At 37.0% G+C, this 9,628-nt stretch overlaps 1 long non-coding RNA gene across 1 annotated transcript; it reads left to right on the forward strand.

Annotated features, from left to right (window-relative positions):
- The first annotated feature begins 5,444 nt into the window (after window positions 1–5,444).
- On the forward strand, window positions 5,445–8,613 carry LOC311593622. The gene is made up of 3 exons (XR_014777787.1): window positions 5,445–5,633; window positions 7,817–7,968; window positions 8,509–8,613. It is a non-coding gene; the product is annotated as an uncharacterized lncRNA (long non-coding RNA).
- The last annotated feature ends 1,015 nt before the right edge of the window (window positions 8,614–9,628 follow it).

The raw sequence follows: 9,628 nt of genomic DNA on the forward strand, positions 1-9,628 counted from the left end.
CAGTGAGACTTTTAAGTAGTTGGAAAAAAAATCAGGGATTGTCTTAAAACCATACAAAACTATGGCTGCATTCTAGATGTCGTACAAATCTAAAGTTGGATTCTTTGTTTGTTTGTTTGTTTCTAACTTTAAAAATGGCTCCACAGGTCAAAGCATTTACTTCAAAAGTTAATAGCCTGAGTTAATTCCTGTGACCCAAATGATTGAAAATGAAAAGCAAATTCAACAGTGTGTCCAGACCTTCATATTCATTCCTTGGCACATAAATGTACAAAGATGGATTGACAGGGAGAAACACATACACTATGTAAATAAATGGATAGATATAGTAGAAAAAATTCTTGAAATTGAAATTACTTTTAAGTGCTTTTAAACATGAAAGACCAGAATAATGACAGTCCTTTAGATTTACCAGTTGTGGCAACACCAGCCATGGATATTGACAACACTGATTCAGTTGACATTTTGGCATTATGCCTCCATGTATTTGTGTTTACAGTCACTCACTTTTGACAGTATTCAGAAACAGAAGTAGGTTATCACACAGTTTTTCTTAGGAAGACTATACATATATTGATGTTGTCCTCATTATTTTCAAAAACACATTTAATATTTGCCTAATAAAAAATATTTGCATTGTTAACCATGTAAACCCTGAAGGGATTTCTATTAGCTGCAAGTTGAAGTTGATTTACAACATCAGGGAAATATGCATAGGTAATTGTCAGCCAGGGAGTGGTAAGTCATCCTAAGCACTTAAGCTGAGAATCAGTGGTTCAAAACATCCTTGACTTCATCGGTCCATGGATGCCTGCAGCAGCTGTTCCATTCTAGTTCATTTTCAGGAGGGTAAAGAAACTGTGGTGGGGATTCTGACCATTCCTACTCTGAATAAAAGGAAATTTGATGTTATTCAGATAAAATTGAATAAATCAAATCATCTTATACTAAGCACTTCATTCTTTTAGCTTTTTCTCTGTTTTATTTCATTGATTGATGTTTAAAAGTGTATAGATTTATTGCTTGATATATTTTACTTTTTTCACTTGTATTCATGGTATGCTTGTGTGTGTGTGTGTGTGTGTGTGTGTGTGTGTGTGTGTGTATGTGTGTACATATGTATGGGAAGATAAATACCCATGTATGCAAGGGCTCAAGTTGAGGACCAAGGCCTCCACTTTCTGTACACTAAGATTTAAATTAGGCTACCACATCTCCCCAGGTCTTACACAATAGGCAAGTCAACTGTTAAGCCATTACCTTAGAAATGCTTTCTTCTATTTTAATATAACATGATCTTATATCCTTTACATCCATAAAAAAAAAAAAACACCTAAAGCATGAACAAGAAGTATTGTTGGGGACTGTTGGTATTAAAAGCAAATTATCAAGGTGTGAGGATTTCATTTCAGACTCTTGAAGATCACTCAAATGAACAAAAATACTACATTATTCTGTCATGATGAGTTTATTGTTTATTTTTATTGCTCTATATTCTACAGATATATTAAAGAAAATACTACATTCAAGAACCACAAGCATACAAATCAATCTTTCTTTATGCAGAAAAAGTTCATCAAATTTTAGTATTTTAATCTAACATTGTTTAAGCACTTTGACTTTTATTTGTTTTAAGAACAGTGGAGCTTCTGAAATGAGCAGCAGAGCACACAATGAATCATTCCAGAATTAGTAAGCCTCTCCTAGAAAAATAAAATCTACACCTCTTCTTTCATTTCTAAGGAATTAACAGCGAGGAAGGAGGAATATTTGGGACTTTCAAGTGTGATGAGGAAAATAGTGGTAACAGCAGATATATACTGTGCAGATATCTCAGGAGACTCATAAAAATAAGTTGTTTTCATCAAACCTATCTCTTTCCCTTCCTTCCAATTCATCCTTCATGTCTCCTACTACTTATTCCTTCCATCTTCATCTGCTCTTACATTTTGTCTTGTAGCTTTTGTTTTTGTTGATGTGTGAATGTGTATTTGGTAACAGCATTTTCTGCCAGAACACAGCTACAAGACCATCCACTATGCATGTATAGATTCAATGGGGCAACATCCTTGATGTAATATTGCTTTCCTCCCATGGAAACCATCAGTTGCTCCTCAACAAGAGATGGGATTTCTTGACTCCTATTCCCTGTCTGTGCTACAATTTTTATCTTTGTTGTACTTGTCTTACACATAGCCATAGCCACTGTGAGCTCATATGTGAACAGGTCTGTCTGGAAAATAATATTGCACTGTTGGCTCTGTTTCTTAACAATTAAACTTTATTACACAACCCAACTAGCTTACACAAAATGGAAAAAAAGTTAAAGGGAAACAAGAATGAACCTTCTGGTATCCATCCCATGGGATGGGTCCCTAGGTATCTTGGACCTGCACGCTGGCCCAGCCTGTTTGCTGATCCTCTTCCTAATCCAAGTGTGCTGAAGCCAAGTCTCAACTTGCTGCTCCTCTCTCCTCTTTGCCTGCCTGGTCTCAGGTGCAAGGGGCAGTCTCCCTCTCCCATTGAGGGTTGATTAGAAACACAATAGTCCAGGTGGAGGCCCTCAGTCCCTTTCCTGAATTCCAGGCCCTGGAGGGCTGCACCCAGTCTATCTCAATGTTAATCTTGGGGAATATCCATGGTGTGTCCAAGGGCTGAGTCCACCAAGACTGCTTTCACCTGTTACAAAGTATACAATCATTCCCACATTTCCCTACAGACATTCACTATCTCTAGCTCTTAAGGCCTTTTTGGCCCTCTTCCAAGTTCATGCTGGAGTCCTGCAGAGAGAGAATATTTTATAGCTGTCCTATTTGGATTTGAGAATTCCACATTCTGTGTTCTCTGCACATTGAACAATAAGTCTCTGTATTAATCTCCATCTGTTGTTAAAGACGCTTCTCTGATGAGGGTTCAGAAATGTACTGACTGATGAGCATAAAGATAACATCTTAGGGGGAAATTTATTACTATGTTCATTTAGCAGAATAATAGTATTAGGTTCTCTTGGACATATGATCAAGCCAGGCATGGCCTTTTGCCCAGCTTAACAGTACCAGGCATGAGTTATGTCTTGTAGAGAGAATGTACAGCCTGGCTATGGATTTTGACACTTTCAACAGACCCAGGCTAAAGTTAGGTTTGTAGAACAGGGCTTTTGTCCAACTATAAAGTGGTTAGTTACTCCCATGACATACATGCCATTACTATACCAGTGGGCATGTCTTGCCAAGAAAGTCATTACTGTAGCTAGAATCCACAATGCTGGTAATCTATATAGCATCTTCCAGCATTGTGGATTCTAGCCCATAGGAATAAATAAATAAACCTTCAATACAAGCTTGAAATTTTCATATCTTATGAGTCAATTATATCATATGTTTAATAATTTCCTGCCTTCAAGATCTGGAGGACAACCACTAACAATGCCAATAGCTTGCAATTTTTTAGGGTCATATAGGATCACACTGATCAAACTGAAAATTTTTAGGGGAGTATGGGATCTCACTGATCAAAAAGTAACATAGAGGTAAGCAATGTCTGGCCTTGGCATTTTGAGAGTCTATAGTATGAGAGGGTACATTGCCTCCCATTAGAGGCTAATTGTACCTAAATAGTTTTTTATTTGTGTATGTATATATTGTAGGAAGCTTTAACAGTAATAGGTTTTGATGTTGCAGTTTCAAAGGTTCAGCATGACTCCCTATTCTCACTCCTCTACCATACCCTCTCATTTTCCACTTAACTTAACCTTTTTTACTCCATTGCTCCCAATTCTCGTTTCATAATATCAGCATTCTCTCTATGTCTCTGTCTCTATCTCTGTCTCTGTCTCTGTCTCTTTGTCTCTCTGTCTCTCTGTCTCTGTCTCTCTGTCTCTGTCTCTGTCTCTGTGTCTCTGTGTCTCTGTGTCTGTCTGTCTGTCTGTCTGTCTCTCTCTCTCTCTCTCTCTCTCTCTCTCTCTCTCTGTGTGTGTGTGTGTGTGTGTGTGTGTGTTTGTGTGTGTGTACATCCTTTCCAACAACAATTACAGCTTCTAGTGCCATCTAGATGTTGTTTACTGTATCTGTCATTGAGGGGAAAAATAGGAAGGGAAGAGCATACCTGGAAGTCTACTTACAGTTTTTATTCTTGAGATACTGCACCAATCTTATGTATATGTTGGAGATTTTTTTAAAAACCTTATTAAACAAGAATACTAGAAATTTGAAAGACAGTTGCCACAATCTACATATGTCTTAAGGTCAGAAAAGTATCTGTCTTCTTTCACCAACTCCAGTGTCAACATATTTAGTCCCATACAATGAGGGACTTTGCAGTGGGGACCAGAATACATAAAGTCTCTGAGACTCCAAGTTGACATCTGAGTAAATGCTTTTCTACTTGTTGGGAGGTAAAGCAGAGCACCATGAGCATAGGCATGTAAGTCTAAGAAAAAGCTGAATCTATTACTTATTCACCCATCTTTAGTAGTAATTTCCCCTCCTGTTCTGAGCAAAATGATTGATTTTCCACACACACCTGTACATTTCATAACATGTTGCAATGTTCCTCACCTCAGTTTGCAGAGGACTTAAGAATCCAGGAATCAGTGAAAGTTAAGACTGATGTATTTTTTTTTACTTGAAAACCTGTAAGCCATGGGTCTTTCAGTTCATTGAGAGTGAATATTTATTATCTACCAAGATCAAATTTCATGAATAGTACATGAGCTAAGCAGACAGTGCAAAGTCTTTTCATGTCTTTGTACAGTGGGTGGCATAAAATTTGCCAGGCATCCTCATGCACTATGCAATATTGTTATGTATATAACAGTTCATCCTCTGTTTTCTATGCATGGTCACAGGTATTTGCATAACTATCTGTTTCCCGCTTTTCCAGGCATGGTTATCCTGGCTTGCTGTTTCAGCTTTACTGTCTCTGCTTCTGAAAGACTTCCTGAGCAGCTCCTAAGACAGTCTGTCCCCTGTGCCCATGTTGTAACTTCTGTCTTTCTCTTGGGAAGGGTCCGCACATACTTTTTTGAACTTTTTTTCCTTTCACCCAGCATTCTCCATATGGCGAACAAAGGCTAAATGAATAAATGATGCCCATTGGATGTGTAGTGCTCAATGTGTTCTTTAAGCCTTGAATCTCTAGTGAGATATGGGTCTCCTGGAAGGTTCATAGTACAGTTTCGGACACAGAAAAGAAAGGAGTAAAAATGAAAGGATTGGGAGAAGGAAGGAAGTGGAGATGGAAGGAGACCTCATAAACATTGCACTTTCCCTGAACCTGGAGGCCTGAGTTAGATGGTAGAAATTTGGTTCTGAAAGTACTAGGAGTCTAAGTAGAGAGGCATGGAACTGTGTCTTGATTGAACTTTGTTTCACTGATCTTTGACATAGAAGATGGTGACTTTTTAAGGCATCATTACACATCTCTCTTTCTTCCTATTCCAGGAACTGATGGTTGATCACCAGCAGATAGATTTCAATGACCAACAGTGGCTCCACATGGACCTGGAAACAGAGTGGAGATTACAATGGCCATGCAGGGAAGATATGGGAGTTCTGACTGGGTGAGAAGCTATCACTTGATGTTCAGCTACAGGGCACAATTGGCAACAGTACCAGGAAGAAGAAAACTTTAGGGTAGGAAATAATTTCCTCTTCCAGTGAATAAAGATGAGAGAGATATGCTTCTGCTATCTTACTGTGCCCACACTATGTGAGTTCAAGCACCATCCTGTGCCTTTGACAAGTAATAAGATCACATCTAGGCTCTGGTTTCAGTATAGCTATATCCCAAAGAAAACCGGAGTGTCAGTCATAGAGAGTTCAGTATACTCTTTCCTTTATTTCAATTTTAATGGGTTTTGGACAGAATCTGTTATGCCATTTATAAAAATAGGGAAACCTGCTGTCAGAAATTTGATTGTTAGTTAGTCTGTATCATTGGGTATCTTACATTTTTAGTACATGGTGCTATAGTAAAATTCCACCAACAAAAACAACATAAATTAACAGTGGCTTGTTTTGATTTTAATCTATTGTGACAAAGAAGTCACAGTTGTAAGAACTTAAATGGGTTGTCACATGGCATTCATAATCAGAAGGAATAATGAATGTTATGCTGCTGCTGAGCTAACTTTTTCCACTATTATAAAGCTGAGGATCCTAGCCAGGGAATGTTGCCACCTACAGTGGGCAGGTATTTCCATCTAAATTAGCCTAATAATGGTAGTCCCAAACAGACATACTCAGAGTCTTATGTCTCATGTGACTGTATATTTTGTCAAATTGACAATTAACATTCACCAGCATATTGGTTAAGGATGTGTGTGTGTGTGTGTGTGTGTGTGTGTGTGTGTGTGTGTGTGTGTGAACTATGTCACTTTCTCAGGTTGATATGTGATATTCTGCCTGTGATTTTCATCTGATTGTGCTGAAGAACCACCATTCAAGGTTCTAAAAATAATGAAATGTAGGAAAAAATGGTAAAGTCTTGACTTTTCCTAGCACTGTAAGTAATTATCAGTTTGGGAGTAGTACACCTGTTGTACAATATAACACAGGACTTTCTTCCATGCTGAAGCACAACACTGGTAAAATTTGTCATAAAACCATTCAATAAAGAAAGCAGAAGCGAGAAGTACAGGGTTATGCTACCGAGAGATGTTGCTAGAAGCTGGAGTTTGTGGCTTGGAAAGATGACTCAGAAGGCACAGTAAGGTTAAGGGCTGTAATTCAGATCCCTGGAACCCAAAACAGTTCCAGGTAGATGTAACAGCATCCTTAAAATCCCCTATAGGTTGCTGGCTACTCAGACTACATAGAAAGACAGTAGGCATTGCCTAAGTAGAGATAATGCAGACCATCTCAGCCAGGAATAGGTCCTTGGGAACAGGGGTTTGAGAGCATTGGTGGGCAAAGATAGGTGAGTGACAAACAAATCAAGCAAGGGGTAAGTTTAAGTCTGAGTGTATTTTGCAGGCAAGCAAGCTAGATTTTATATAATTTTTTGAAACGGGGAGTTTTTTTGTGTTTACACTTTTTTCATACAATTCAAAATACAGGATGCAGACCAATAATGTTGTCATCAATCTTGAATCATCATTCATAAGTCATGAGTTAGGTATCAGTATTTATGTGGCCTCTTTATCAAAGTTCAATGTTCTCTCATTATTACAAACATCTTTGAGTCAAGAGAGTTTTTTCTTAGCTCTTATCATTACTATCTGGAGCTTTCTTAAACATGTTACTTGTAAGTCATACTATAAACTATTTACTGGTTTTGCTTCTTAGCCATATTGGTTTTAACAAGTGGAGCAGAACTTGGTGTTCAAATTGCCTGAATGACCTTTGGCTGCAGTCTCAAGTTAAGGCATCTCCTAACAACACAGTTATGTTTGAAAAGTTCTAATAAGAAAGTAAAGGCAGAATGTGCCAAAACTAGTGAGTAAGAAAAAGATTTTAATCAATTACTCTTGGCAGGAATATCAGACCCATTCAAGGAGGCTCTCCCTGGGTGGGGGTCATTGTCTTGTAATGTATAGTATCATTTGTCACATAGACCCACAGGAGGGGTTGTGATATAGGTAAAGAATGGTATAAAAAAGACAGTGAGTACTCAAGTTACAACCGCACACTTCTGTGAGCATGCATGCATCATGAACATACATGTACATATCAAAAAAGAAAAGCTCAATGCTATGAATAAAATAACCTGTTAGCAAATGCTTGTTTTAGCTTAGCAGAAAAAAGTCACAAATTTCTTTGAAAGGAATGTAAAATATGAAGACATGGTGATGGATAACACAGTCTTTTCTTCTCAGAATGTCTGTGGCTACATCCTTCATTTAAGTTACTATGACTTCTAGAATTAGCCCAGCTTTGTGGAAAACAATGCATTTTTGCTGCATTGATGTTTGCTGCCTATCCACCCTGTGGGACCCTAACTGAGACCAGAAGTGAGGAAAGCCCTCAGGTGAGTTTGCAAACATGAAATATTGAAGATCAATGTGGTCATCCTTACTTAGGTCCATTATATCAGCTACAATATTTTCTCTGGCATGGCTTTTCATTTTGAAACTACTCTTTGAAGGATCTTCTAATTTGTTTCTCAATATTGAAGCTCACCTCAATTTTTACAGATTTGTGTTTAGTTTACTGTTCAGGTTAGAATGAGAAATAAGTAGTCTTTCTGCCCAGGGAACAATTTTAAATTTCTATGATGACTTTAGAGGAGAAAAAGGATGGAGACTTGTTTATTCTTTATGGAGTTTACAATCAGAATTGGTTGTTTTCAGAGAGATATGCAGCCTTGAGTTATTTTGCTTTCATGTTTTAAAAAGATGTAAGTTTCATTTTCTACAGATCTGAGTGTCCTTCCCTTAGCCTCACTGGTCTTCAGGATGCATTCAAAGAGGTGCAACTCTGTGTATGGGAACAGCTAGTGTAGGGCTCTAAGCTGAGCTGGAGATATTGATTCACTTCTGCTCCAAGTGTTTTTCATTTTTTTAAATAGACAGCCACTTCTACTACATCTGTGGAGAACTACACCTCAATACTGGTCTGATTTGACTGCTTCCATTCTAGCCCATCCATCTTCATCAGACTTGACACTAACCTGTATCACTAACATCATCAGTAAAAATAAAGTTTTCTTTCTAAGTTGTGAAATTATGGTCTGTTTTTCATTTTTAACATTTATTTTAATTTTCAATTTTTTTTTAACTTGAAACATAAACCTTGTCAGACCTATTCTGGAAAAGTAATGTTAAAACCCACTGTTTAATTTACATATTACAAAATTAAAAAATAAAAAATCACCAACTACACCTAACTGTACCTTTGTGTTGCAAATAGTGTCTTAAATCATCTAGGAAAGACAGTCAAACTGGTGTTTTACAAACTTTTCAAAAAATAAGATTCCTTTTAAGCTAATATTGAAATTTGCCTCAACATATGCTCTGGTTATAAGAGATGGTATAGTCATGCAGTGTTTTCCATACAGGTGTGAGAATCTAAGTTATACTCTCCGTTATATATATATATATATATATATATATATATATATATATATATATATATATATATATATATATATGTTAAATTAGAAGTGGGCATAATGGTATATACTTGTACTCTACATCTAGAAAATCAGAGAAAGGTGATTTCTTGGGCTTTATGGCCAGCCACTCTAGCCAAATCAATGAGTTCAAGGTTCAGTTAGAAAACTTGATTCAAAAAAACAAGGTGAAAAGAGATTAAGAGATATATGTAATATTGACCTCTGCCTTCAACATACATTAATATGCAGGCAAGCATACACATCTACACACACAAGAGATTACCTTCATTTTTCTTCCTGACTTTTTATTTTTAGTTTCAATTTGGGAATAAGTTCACAGATTCAGGGAATGAAATAGGCAACAACAACAAGAAAGTTTTTTTTTTGTTTAACACAAATCTTTGAATGGCTCATTTCAACTTTCCACATAACCCTAATATTTAATCCCACTAATATTAAGTATTGGCTTCATTAAGGATGCTGCCTGGGAGCGTAGTGAAATATTTTTTATTGGCATCTTAAGGATTTTTTTGCATGTGTGTGGTGTATGTAAATGTGTGTGCATGCCTACTGA

Source organism: Acomys minous, assembly GCF_964271855.1.
Source record: "Acomys minous genome assembly, chromosome: 1".
NCBI lineage: Eukaryota > Metazoa > Chordata > Mammalia > Rodentia > Muridae > Acomys > Acomys minous.